The sequence below is a fragment of the Pistacia vera genome, unplaced genomic scaffold (genome assembly GCF_008641045.1).
Source record: "Pistacia vera cultivar Batoury unplaced genomic scaffold, PisVer_v2 Contig878, whole genome shotgun sequence".
Classification (NCBI taxonomy): Eukaryota; Viridiplantae; Streptophyta; class Magnoliopsida; order Sapindales; family Anacardiaceae; genus Pistacia; species Pistacia vera.
Genome location: NW_022196754.1, coordinates 445,074 through 459,516, shown reverse-complemented (window position 1 = coordinate 459,516; position 14,443 = coordinate 445,074). Strand labels below are relative to the sequence as shown.

At 35.5% G+C, this 14,443-nt stretch overlaps 1 pseudogene; it reads left to right on the top strand.

Moving 5' to 3' along the window:
* Positions 1-6,108: 6,108 nt before the first annotated feature.
* Positions 6,109-8,899, top strand: LOC116119212 (annotated as a pseudogene).
* The last annotated feature ends 5,544 nt before the right edge of the window (positions 8,900-14,443 follow it).

Genomic DNA, 14,443 nt, shown 5'->3' with positions numbered 1-14,443 from the left:
GAGAGAATGAGAGAATGGAGCTACTGCTGTCGTGACCTGTTGCTACTGCCGTGACCTGACTGCTGCTGCTGCTGTCGTGACCTACTGGCACCTGCTGCTGTCGTGACCTGTTGGCGCCTGCTGCTGCCATGAGAGAAGTGAGAGAATGAGGGAATGGAGCTGCTGTGAGAGTGAGGGAGTGGAGCTACTATGAGGGGAGTGGTCTTGGAGCTGCTGTGAGACAGTGAGAGGAATGGTCGTGGAGCTGTTGTGGCTTGTGAGAGAAGAGAATGAGCTACTGCGTTTTTTATTTTTTTCAATGATAAGTTTTGGTTTAGATTAGGGTTTGAGAGTGAGACTTTGAGAGTGATAAGTTTTTTGAATAATTTTTAAAAAAAAAATTAATTTCAAATTTGTGAGTCTGCAGGTAGTACTCGGCCCACCCGCAAAAGTCATGGGCGGGCCAGGTACGGGTCAGATTTTCACGGCTTGAGAGGTCTGTTACCCGTACCTGCCCATTGGGTAGGGGTACCCGTTGACCCGTGGGTACGGGTGGGTATTTTCTAGGTCTAGAAAAACCCACAGAAAAACATTTGATCATGTTCCCTGCTAAAAATTCTTCAATCTCTTAACTGATGCTCCACCTCTCTATAATCTATAACATCCATTATGCCAAGTCAATCTCACGTGCAGCCTACACTGACATTGTTGTCAACCGTAGGCCTCTCAAGGGAATGAAGAGTAGAATCACAACAGATCTCCACAGCTTCCTTACCTTTACTTATATAGACGGATCTACATCCTTTTCTGGGGAAAATTGTGGATTGTAATGGTGGCTTCTAAAATTTTAGTTTTATTTTAGGGGTATATGGGTCTTTTTATTCAAGATCTTGTATCAGAGAACAGGATTCCATGATGTCTGTGAGTTTTGAGGACCAATTAAAAATTAATGTGTCCTAATTTGTCAGTATCACTATAACATTTATAGGTTGATATATTTTCTTGACAAGCAAAGAGACCCATTTTCATTTCTTTCATCTTCCCAATAGAGAACCAAAGACTGAGATAGGTTAATGTGAAAGGAAAATGGTTATACACATGTGAACCGTTTGCACCAATTTAGAGTGAGATTTTAACAACCAATCTTCAAACACACCAAGAACAATCGGCCAATTCAACACACTCCCCTGCAAATTCGGCCAAACAAGCAAGCAAACAAATAACTCCATAAAGTAACTTAATAAACAAATGAGCTAAAATAACCCAAGGCCTAAAGGACTAACCACCGGCCAAGGAAAATCCACCACAGGTAAGATTGGATAAAGGATGCATAAACACTCTCACAATAGCTAAAATTTTCATTCAAAAGTCTAAAACACAAAGGGAAAATTCGGCCTCTTACAAGTGGCCTTACAAGTTACCCTAATACACATTTAATCTAGGCCATCCATGTGGCACAAAAATAAAGAAAGAATCAATCAAGACCTTTCATGTGGCTTTGAAGAGAGATGTTAGTTCAAACTAATTCAAATTTTACATGGAAATAAGCAAAAGCAAGGAGTTTCAAAAACATGTGACATTTCATTTTGGGAAAGGGAAAAGGAGCTGCCAAGTCTTCCAACCTTGTTTTTGCACAAACAGGTATGGAGTGTAGCCGCCCATGTGTTTCCTTGTTCATTTGTATTCAATGCTCCTCACGTGGTTCTTTGACTAATCCTTGGAATATTCTTGGATGCCTTGGTCATTTTTGGTGGGAATAATCCTAAGTGATGAGATTATATCCAAATAAAGGAATTGGGTTCAAGTGTTGGATTGGATTTATCTTCGGCCATTTGAATCCATCTTGTACTAACTTACTCCCTTGGGCCGAACTCTCATCTAGGGTTTTATCCTCTTGGGCCGAACTTTCACAAAGGCTTTTAACAAGTGTAATGGCCTAATTTGTTTCAACATGGGTAGTGGACAGTGACCACTCAAGAGCTTGAATAAATATTTTCATCATAAGTGAAGCAAACAAGCAGAGGCAAGGTAAAACTCATTTTCTGAAGCTTGGATTACTTTAACTTGTAAAAAAAATCATGTCTTTTCCTGTTCTGAGTAAGGGCATAAGGTTTTAAACCTATCATCATAGTGTATAAAGAATCACACTCAAAATTGGAACGTGCATATTGTTAGGAACAAGAAAAACTTACAAAAGGATAAAAAAAAAATTGAGGGAAAACTCTTATCTTATTAAAGAACAAACTTGCTATTATATAGCCTTACAGAACAAACTAAAACAAGAAATAGCAGCTCACGTCTAACAACTCCTAATAATCTGGTAAGACTAAATCAAACAAACCTACAACCCTTTACTATGGGAACTTATTAACTGAGTGGTAACAAACTACCAAAATAGAACCTAACAATTCCTCCCTTAAATTAAATGCTACAAGCACTCAATTTATATCAATCTCAAAGCAAACTCCCACTAACCCTCGCAGCTTCAAGAAAGTTTCCAACTTTAGTGGTTTATTCATCACATTCGACAACTATTCCAGTGTGCCACAATGCACCAGCTCCACAATACTAGCCTTTCTAAGCTCTCGAAGGAAATGGAAATGCACATCTATGTGCTTACTACGACCATGCATTACTAGGTTCTTCGAAAGTTTGATTGTAGAGCTAATATCACAACAAATAATAGTTGAATTGTCTTGATTCTGACCCAGCTTTTCCAACACTCTTTTCAACCATACTACATGGCATGCACACGAAGCGGTAGCGATAAACTCTGCCTATATGGTAGACAAACTTACTACTAGTTGCTTTCTTTATGACCAGGATACTGCTCCTGAACTCAATAAAAACACATAACCTGAAGTACTCTTTCTATCTTCCAAATCTCCAACATAATCATTATCGATGTAAGCAACAAGTTCCTCATTTCTTCCCTTCTTATAAAAAATTCCAAAACTAGTTGTTTCCTTTAAATATCTCAACACCCTGTTTGCCACCTATAAATGAAGCTCAATAGGAATCTCCATATACCTACTAATTATAAGACTCACCACAAACATCATGTCCGGTCTTATAACTGTGAGATACATGAGACTACCTACAACATGTTTATAATAAGTCTTGTCCACCTTCATCATTCACAAGCTTAAAGCCAAGGACAATAGGATTATGAACAAAATTACTTTTATCCATTCCAAACCGTTGCAACACCTTTAATACATATTTCTTTTGATTGATAAAAACACCATTAGATTTTTGCAAGACTTCAAGACCAAGGAAATACCTCATCTTACAAAGATATGTCATGCCAAACTCATGCTTTATGGAATTTTTAAACACTGTAAACATCAATTTATCATTTCCAGTAAAAATGAGATCATCAACATACAAACTTATGATTAATACTTTGCCTTCCTTTCTTGTCTTAGTGAACAAAGTATGTTCTAGTCACACTTCTAAAAACTTCCTTCATGAAATAGGCTTTTATACGATTGTACTAAGCACATGGTGCTTACTTAAGCCCAAAGTGTCTTCTTTGATGTATAAACCTTATGTTCATTTCCCTTTTGCATATAACCACAAGGTTGCTCCACAAAAACCTCTTCATTCAATTCGCCATGTAAAAATGTTGACTTCATGTCTAGTTGATAGATAGTCCATCCTCTTTGAGCTGCAAGTGCTACCACCAAACGAATTGTCTCCATGCGTGCCACAAGTGCAAATACTTTAGTATAGTCTACCCCATGCTGCTAAGTATACCCCTTCGCTACAAGCCTAGCCTTGAATTTGTCCACTTTTCCATTTTCATTAAACTTGGTCTTATAAACCCATTTCACTCCAACCTTCTTTCCTCCCTCGAGAAACTCCATCAATTCCCATGTGTCATTTTTTTTCAATAGTGTCCATTTCCACATCCATGTTTGTCCTCCATTTCTCACTCTTCACGGCATCTTCAAAGTAAATAGGATCAGCAGCTGCAAACATGGCTAAATGAGCATCATTATCTTCTTCAAAAAGTCCATCTTTGGTTTCATAGCCTCTCAGCCAAACTGGTGGTCTCCTATTCCTCCCTTCATGCAAGCTAGGAGAGCTTTCTTTAGTCAAGGAATCAAAGGAAAACTCTCATTCTTCCATATCAGCATCAAAATCAGACTCACTCCCCCATTCATTCTCATCAAACACAATTGTTTCCTCTTCACGATCACCCCATTCCAAATCGCATGTGATGGCTTCTTCATACTTTTTATCCCAATCCCAATTTTTGTCTTCTTCGAATATAACGTCCCTGCTTATTATGATCCCTTATGAAATTGGATCATAAAGTCTGTAAGCCTTTGACTCCTTACTAACTCCCAACAAAATGCAATTCAAATTCTTATTATCCAGCTTAGTTCTTTTACAGTTAGGCACATGAACATGAGAGAGACAACCAAACACTCTAAAATACTTAACCAAAGGCTTGACTCCACTCCAAGCTTCTTCTGGAATCTTAATTTTCATGACCAATGTTGGACTCCGATTTAAGACATTTACTATCCAATTGATTGCTTCAAGCCAAAAGGTTTTTGGAATTTTCTTTTTTGAAATCATACTACGAACCATATTCATAATGGTTCTATTCTTTCGCTCCATAACTCCGTTCTATTGTGGCGTGTATGCAGTTTTCAATTGTCTTCGTATACCATTTTCATCACAAAAACTAGTGAATTCTTGTGATGTAAAGTCTCCTCCTCGGTCAATACGTAATCCTATAATAAATGAGTTTGTTTCCTTCTTAACAAGAATCTTAAAACTTTTGAAAACAACAAAGGCTTCTAATTTCTCTATTAAAAAATAAACCCATGTTTTTCTATTAAAGTCATTACTGAGAGTAATCAAATACCTTTTCTTGTGGTTAGAGATAGGCTTGATCGGTCACAAATATCAGCATGCACTAGTTGAAGAATTTGTGAAGCTCTTCAAGTGCTTTTCTTTGGAACGAGTCCCTTTGTTGCTTCCATACCATGCAATCCTTGCATAACCTCGAGGGAGACCTAAATTGTGGCAAACCATTCACCATCTTCCTTTGCTGAAGAGTCTTTAAGCCCTTAAAGCTCAAGTGTCAATATCTACATTGCTAAAGTTGCACCGTGTCTTCTGTAATTGTATTAAAATAAGCAGATGCTATAGGCTAAGATATAGCATGCAATATGAACATTCGATTCGAAGACATCTTCGTCTCCATGATTAAGCCTCTCTTAGGATGAAACACCTTTCCATGTTGAAACAGAATAGCAAGTCTAATACTAAGCAAATTGTTCTTCAACTCTGGCTCTCAAAAGACTCCTCTGATGGTCTATGCTATTCCATTCACCTGTAGTCGTACATTACCTTTTCCTATTACGACCATGCTTGAGTTGTTGCCTAGCTTCACAAAATCTTTGAAACTTCCATCAAAATCCAAGAAGTGTTCCTTCTTCCCACACATATGATTGATACATCCTGAGTCAAGAAACCACATATCTTCTATATTGGCCTTATTCGTTTCCATGTACGCCATCAACAACATCTCTTATACCTCTTCTTATTTGCATCCCTTCCTAAAGTCAATCTTCTTGGAATATATAATTAATAAAGAAACAAACTCTACAAGCAAAACCACTCATCATAAACAATCTCTAAGATACTTGAAGAGAGTTTAAGTTAGGACTTAGAGTAGGGATAGTAATATTTGGGTTACAGGGCAACTCACCCAACCCTAACTCAAATGCAATTCCACCCTACCCTATACGATTTCTTAAAATCAACATTGGGGCAGGTATGTTTGGGTTGTGGGTTTCCCCACCTCAACCCACTTTGAACCATTCTTATAATTTTTATAATGGATATTTAACATTATTATTACAATATATTTTAAAATATTTATTTTTAAGCATAACTATCACTAATATTGTTATAATTAATTAAAACTATACATTTCATTTCCAAAGCTATTTTAAGATGACAAATATAACATACACCATTTTTCAAATTACAAAATAAACTTAAATAGACATTTAATTTTTTAAAATAAATCATTTAATAAATTTATAAATACATTTGCAAAAAATTTGAATTCACCATCATCTGCCACTAATCAACCGACAATCGATGTCGATCAATGCCAAAAAAGGTGGCATGTGTTTGTGCCACCATCAGCCCCATCGAGACCGATAGACAACCATTTGTTGAAATCTGATGGTTCCACCGGATTCCAACACTTTAGTTTTGGTCGTGTTTTGCAGCAAAATAAAATGTTGGAATCCAGTAAAACTACTGGATTGCGACAAATCGTCACTGTCTAGTCCCGATGGGATTAGCAGTTGTGCAAATGCACAACTTGTCATGATGTGACTGGGAACTCACCAGTGTAGGCCAGATCACAATTTTTTATGTTTAATTAATAAATAATTTATCTAATTAAAAATATTTAAGTAAATTACAAATTTGGAATTATTAAAATGTTTTTAAAATTGAGTAAAAAATTATTTTACTTTAATTTTTATTTTATATATATATATATTCTTAATTAAGTTTGGGTAATGAGTTGGGTATGGGAAACCGCAAACCCAACCCAAATAAAATGGGTTAAGACTGGGACAACTCAATCTCACCCAATACTAATTGGGTTGGGTCTGGTGCACCACAAATGGGTTGAAACCCGAAAGGCCCTAACCTATTTACCCGCATTGCCATATCTAACTTAGAGAACTGATGTTGATATATATATTATATATTTTCCCGGAAAAATTAAAGTAAAATATTCACTGATTTGTCCCCTTTATCAACATTTAAGGTTCTACGCATACGTACTGTGGTCTAATTTTTGGACGTGTATTCGAGAGGAATTGAAAATTATGAGAGGAGAAGAATAATTTTGGAATAAATCTTAGTAGCCATGAAAATGATACACATTAATTGAAGACAGTGCTAGTCAAACTTCAGTTTGTCTTCTCACCCACCATTAAAATATTTCAGCTCTTTTCTTGCTTGATTGTGATGGAGATATATTTACTTCACTCATCAAACTATTTGATTATAGAAAATCTATGGATTCGTTGCAAGTTACACTTTATCTCAAGTAGTTCATAAGAAAATTTTTTCAATCTCTCCTATCTTTCAGTAGTAAGTAAATTAATCACACAACGAGAACATAAATGAGAAAAATTCAACACACACATACACGAGTGGACTATATAATATGGTTATGTTTATATGATTTTAAAGGTAAAACCTTATTGTTTAGTAATAAGGAAGGTTCTGATATCGTAAACCTAGTTAATTGGCATCCACACACACATACACGAGTGACTATATATATATATATATATATATTGGTATATGAGTTGGGCTCGCCATACTTCTTTTCCACTCAACACCTCTCTCTTTCTCTTGGTCTTTTCACAGCACTTTTGTCTAATTATTCTGGCTTTGAGGAAGACAAACAAGTCATTCATCATCATGTGCTGATGGTGGCATTCGCAGCTCAAGGTACATTAACCAGCTTAGATTGGCAAACGCCTAGTCTCCAAAGGCCTCCATGTCATTTGCCTGCACCGAAAACGCCAAAGAACGCGTGCTCAAGCCCTTTACCACCACCGCCACCACCAACAACGGCACCACAATCCGTTTGTTCTGATATCAGTTTCTGTTTTTCTCTGATGGGTTCGACTTAGACTCTGACCGCAAAACAAATTAGATCAGTACTTGAAACTCTAGCCAAAGTTGGACCCGTTAACCTCTCAAACCTGATAAGAGAACACTACTTAATAAGCATAAGAAGCTGTCTTGCATCATTAGCAATCGTTTGTTGCATGGGCGGCGATGTTGCTGTTGAGCATGGCGTCCCCTGCGCCTTGCTCTGGATCCAACCATGTTCACTCTTTGCTATTTATTATCGTTTTTTAAATAAACTTAACCCGTTTCCGACCTTAGAGAACCCTGACTTAAGCGTTGAGTTACCAGAATACCACTGTTGTCCACAGAAGATCTGCCTTCATTTATTCTTCCTTCAGATCCTTTAGTAATCTCCTAAAAATGTTCTCCCACTTGTTCCAAAACATGAAGAAGCACAACTGGGTATTGCCATTCATTCTTTGAGTTAGAGAAAGAAGTCATTGACTTCATGTCTGGGCGTTGTCCAATCCGACCCGTTGGTCCTCTGGTCCCTCTTTCGCTACTCGGTGAAGATGAAAAGCTAGATATCGGGGTTGAACTCTGGAAACCTGAAGATGCGTGTTGAATGGCAAACAATCAAGCTGCTTCTTCAGTAATTTATGTATCGTTTGGTAGCGTCCTCGTCTTACGCAAAACAAATGGAGGCCATAGCAACAGCTCTAAAGAATTGTAACCATCCGTTATGGGTTGTCAAGCCACCAGAATTTCCTAAACCTGATGGTGCAGGACAATTACCAAATGGGTTCGCCGAAGAAACAAAAAACAAAGGCTTTATTGCATCCCGGTGTCCTCAAACCAAGGTTTTGGCCCACCCGGCAATTGCATGTTTATAACTCATTGCGGGTGGAATTCTTTGTCAGAAACAATTGTAGTGGCGTGCCAGTGATAGCATATCCTCAATGGACTGACCAACCAACAAATGCAAAGCTTGTAACTGATGTTTTAAGATTGGTCTAAGGCTTAGGCCAAACAGTGACGGTATTGTTAGCACTGAGGAAGTAGGAAAATGTATTAAAGAAATCATTAGTGACCCAAATCAGAAGATTACAAGACGAATTTAATGGAATTGAAGCTTGCAGCAAGGAAGGCAGTGGCCGGCGGCGGTTCGTCGGACATGAATGTCCAGTGGTTGGTTGATGAGATATTAAAGGAAATTCTTGTGGACGTGAAAGGTTACTTAGTGACAAGCAGCCAGAAGAAGAAGATAAGGCTCTGTTTCATGTGATAATAACATTATAATTCAATTTACAGCTGTTTAGGTTCACATAGTGACAATGGGAAATAGTTCCATCGTTTGTAAATTAAACGTACATGTATTATTGCTGTGGATGAATCATTTGAGGATGCAGCTATGATCTGATCAGTTTGCCTCTTGCTGAGAAAACTGTGATACAATGAATGACAAAATCAGTATCTATTCTTCTCCATGACAAAAAGTGGTGGATTAATTGACTTGTTTGGACCACCTTCATTTTCAGCTAATGTATACAATTTTTGTTTCACCACTCGAACTTTTCATTTCATTTTCAGGTAAATTGGATTAAATTACATTGTTAGCTAGGTGTATACATACATGTAAACTAAGTTTACTTTTTTTTTTCTTTTTTTTTTTGGTAACCAGAATGTCTGGCCAGTTTGCTTAAATCTCAACTAATTTTCTAGGCTAGCTTGCTTGAATCTCAACTAATCTTCAGGGTTCATTGAACATCCTACAAGCTCAAAAGAATAGATGTCACAAAGTGATAGGTGACCCTAAAGTTTGAACCCAGAACCTTAAAAAGAGAGTAAACCTTTTTAACCGTCAAACAACCTCTTAAGGATAAGTTTGACACATTTTGGTATCCTAAATAGGGATATTAACTAATTTAATTAATAATTAAAATAATAATTAGTATAACTTGCACAAAAAACTTAAGATGAAATCCAGTAGTGTTAGAAGAAGAATGAGGTTGAGGGCTCAACATTTGAAACTTCTTTCTGAAAATGTACTCAGACTGTTGAACATCATGAGGATGAAGCACAGAATTGAATTTGAACCATGTTCCAATATTGGGTTGAAAATAAAAGTTTACTTTTAATTTAGTTTTAGGCCACAGCCCGGCTGAGCGGACTTTGGGTCCAGCAGATAATGTTTTTCAGTCCAGCCCATCCTGGCCCATTGGAACATAGAAATTGGGTGGGTGGTTTTTGGATGAATTTCACTACCATTATTAAAAGAAGAAAAAAATCACTTTTAAGCTGTTGGATTTAAGTTGATAGAATGTTATAAATTTATTATTTTAAATGCAATATTAAAATGTGAGACTTCAAAGGAAAGTATTTTTAATTTCTCTCTATGCAACGTTAGTAATTATTTCCAACTGAGTTAGGCACACGAGCAAACTAGGGTGTCAAACAATTTTCAACTGGGTTAAGCGCATGAGCAAACTAGATTATGTAGAACAAGAAATTTTCGGCTAACCCTAGGGTTGAGAGTGAGCTAAACTCGCTCCAGCCCTAAGTCTATTGATATTAATCTATTTTTATTTTATCAATATAACTTTTATACATACGACTTAAAAAAAATTTCTTCATTTATACACTAAATCTCAATAAAAATGGTATTAAAGATATATATATTACAATTCCAAAAGGGACAGCCCGGGTTTAGCTCCTCCATGCGGGGATTCCCTGCCCCAGTGGGAGGATGAAGGTTGAGTTTAGTGTATTGGGAGGATGAAGGTTGAGTTTAGTGTATTAACACTTCATTTAGTTATACATACTTAAAAACAATATCCAAATTATAACATTGGTCATTATGAATAGTATGAATTATCCATAAAATCACACGTGTCTTTCGTTATATTATATCAAAAACTTGGATACGGCAGCATGCCCTGACTGGGGGAAGATAATGGTGGAGGCCTGAAGGGAGTCCAGATACATCCAATTTAATGCGCCAGGGTACGACCGAAAACTAAACCCCTATCTTTTAACAAAAATTATACAGGTAAGGTAAACATCATTTTCAGAAACGCACGCAGAAAACTTGGAATTTTGCCATTTGCATCACCTATAGTTTCTACCGAAATCCAGTTTCACTAAAACATATTTATAACAGGTTTAGTCAATTCATGACAGAAAATATATTTATTAATTATCCCAATACACCAAAAAAACTTAATCAAATATCATCACCTTACCACAATTCCATTTCTCTTAATCAACCAAAGCCCCCCTCAGAATGTGGGTTCACATTAATCGGATTTTTCCACTTTATTTTCAGTTCTTTACCTAGAAATTAAGTTTAAAAAAGGAGAATGGTGGTAATATATCTCAAAACTAAGCAGAATAACACAACCAGAAATAAATGAGAAAAATTCAATCAACAACAAAAAACTATTTTCCATTGAATATAAAAATTAACATCGATACATTTTTCACTGGTTCTGAATTCTATATGCAATGTAAACCACAAAATGAACGAAAGAAAGAAAGAATATACTTTGGATATCGATTACTAATGCTTATTCCCTGTATAAATAATCTTATGTCCCTACCGGGACTTGGACCAGAGTTCTTAACCCCTCCAAGATCTTAACATTATTGTATCTGTGTCCAATTCCAGGGCTCGGTCCTGATTCTTCTTCGCCGTGAGATAAAATCTTTCAGCAGAGAAATCTGAACTCTGCAATGGCCGTGCTTCTGTTGCATAAAACACGGTGCTCAACAAGACACAACCAAGAAGAAGAAGAAAGAAAATGCAAGTAAACTTGTGCAGTACTCCTCCACTGCCCATGTTAGATATTAATTCCAGAGCCTTAATTTTTTTTGCAATGAATATGAATTATGTGATGGGTTCTATTTATAGAGATACAATGATATTGGTTGGGGTGGCCGGGGGCTTTGTTGACTAGTGAAAAGCATGTGGGTGAGGTTTATAAATGTTGAGGTGCCGCCATCTTTGCGGTTCATGAGCAGAAGTACAGAACCCACAAAGCAAGGTATTTGGAAAGTGAAAATCAATGGAAAAAAAGAATTAAGTTTGGTTTAATGAAAAGACATTAATAAGAACCAGAGTCAAACTCGTGTAACATAAGCAAAATCTGATACGTTTGCAACATTCTTTAGACTTCAATCTAGCTACCAATTTGGTGACAGCATTTCATCCTCGCAAAAATATTGAGTGTACACCTTTGATACTTCTATTTTTAACAGAATTTGGCCGGTAGCTAATCCAAATGAAAGAAATAACTTGATTTTTAAATGATGTTTGTTAAGAAGTTTTGAACTGGGGAAAAAACTAGGTGTTGAGAATGTAACTTTTTTTTCTTTTTTTTTTTTTTTTAACATGTGTTCAAACCAATTTACACCCATACCTTAATTAATCTTTTGGAACCTTATAACTATCAGTCAGATAAAAACTCAAGTAGTTACCTCTATTAACACTAAAGAGAGTCTTAAAATCAGGATCTCTTGAGTAATAGTTTAAAAGTGTCTATTAAATCACTCGGTCATCCAGAAATAGTTTTCAGAACTTATCTTTAACACACTTTCATTTTTTTTTTTTTTTTTTCTTTTGACATTTCTTAAATTCCTTTTGAGTTATCATATCAAATAATGATCGATCCGAACTAACCACCATATATTAACAATTGAATCTGAAATGCTTAGACGCCGGCAGCGACAGTGATACCCACTTTCCAACAACATGAAACATGGCTCAAATTCAATTCATTTGCTTCATCCACATGTTCAACAATGTGAAAACATTTTCAGAACTAACTAAGAGTTTCAAATTTTGAGCCCTTAACCCCATCCTTCTTCTAACAATACTGGATTTCATCTTAAGGTTAGTAAATATCTGTATTTAGGATACGATATAAATATAATTTATTCAAATTTACCGGAAAATGAAATGTAAAGCTACAAGTGTAGGTGAACCAAAATTTGTATATACGTTAGACGAAAATGAAGTGTGCCAAACAAGTCAATAGAATCTCGATTGAAGATTTAGACGGTGAAACTTTTGTTATGGAGAAAAGGTGTAGAGCCCACTGAAGAATGTTGATGAATTATTTTGAGTCTGTATTCATTCTTCCTGGGATTATAGCAAATAAGAGTCAATGCGAATTCCTAACTGCCTGAAAGCTCCACAAACTAGTGATATAATAATGTTGGTTCACCCATAACCTCTATTCAAATTTACCAGAATATATAGCTCAATTTAGCCACTGAGAAGAAAATTTTCGTTGCCCTCATGCATGGTTATGTACTGTAAAGTTTTAAGTCATGAATTTAGTACAAACATCAAGGGATCCCTAGTTTAATGCGTGGAACCATATGTTATTTTTATGTCTTATCATATTTAAACTAAAAAAAAAATCCTCACGTAATATGTTACTGGTTTTTTATTTCACATTTTGTAAAGATAATGATTAGTTAATCAACTTTGATCTGCAAATTAAAAATTTTAAAACGTTTGCACGACAAATAGACAATTTAAACCAATAACAGATCGTTTGTCTCCAAGACAAAATAATTATGCTTATCTTACGGAAAATATGACAGCATAAATCTATATGATCACGTAGAAATGAATTAAATACGAAAATCAAGAGATTCCCAATACGGGTTTGGAAGATCATGAAACGTAATGACTCCGTCTGATGGTAAGAGTCAACCGGAGATAGAGATGAATATCCCTTGACCCTATGGAGTAGTAGATGAAAAGAGGGAAGAAAAGGCAAGTAATAAGCTGTAAAGCAATCATATTTCCATAATGCAATAATGCTTCCTAATTAATGTATACAATTCAGCAAATATTATATGCCTAACTTCTATCCATTAAGAAAAGTGTAGTGTTTCCAGAACTTGGCACTGTGAATTGTGATAGTGATCAGTCCGGAATTTACAAGGTAATTAACTTTACTTTATCACATCACAACTATAAAATTAAGAAAAATATGTCAATTCTGGAGATTTGTAATATTCTTTCAGACTTCACAACAAAATTATTGCCCATTCCATTGGAGAAAAACATTTTCTTTTTCCAGATTCAATCAAATAATTTCCATTGGCTTTATAGAAAACATTTTTTAATTAAAATATTTTTCATTCAAAATATATATTGAAGTAGAGACGAGATCTTTTATCTTAATCCTTCGACTTAAATTAAAATACAAACTTCTAAATATAGATATTATTATTAGATATGGTGTGTACTTCTCTTAGCCTTGATGAACTGTCTGTCTATGACGACTCATTCGAGAGTCCCAATTGTTTGCCTACGAATAGGTTTTCTATTATATATTTTTAGTAATAGTGAAAAACCTAATATACAGTAAAATATAGAGAGAGAAAGAGAGAGAGTTGTCGATACTATTCATCTTTGTATTTTTGTAGTATTCTGATTCTTAATAAGATCACTCTATTTGAAACATATTTGACTTTTAGATTCAACAATTATGCAATCCAGTAAATGTGAAAAGGAATTTGGAGGAATGTATATTCTAAATACTTTTCTAATCCAAAAAAGTAAATTTATTTTTACAAAATAGACACAATTTTAGACTATTAAACTGTTTACCACTCGAAAAGAGTTGGCAATTGCTATGCCAATGTGATAAAAAATTAAGGTGATCACGTGGTTTGACGTAGAACTAGAAAAAGCTGTCAAATTCAAAAAAAATATAAATAAACTATCTGCCATCACATTCAGAAAATCTAATCCAACTAAAATTAATGTGCCAAGACCAGTCAGTAACCATCATTACTCAAGTCTGAAGCT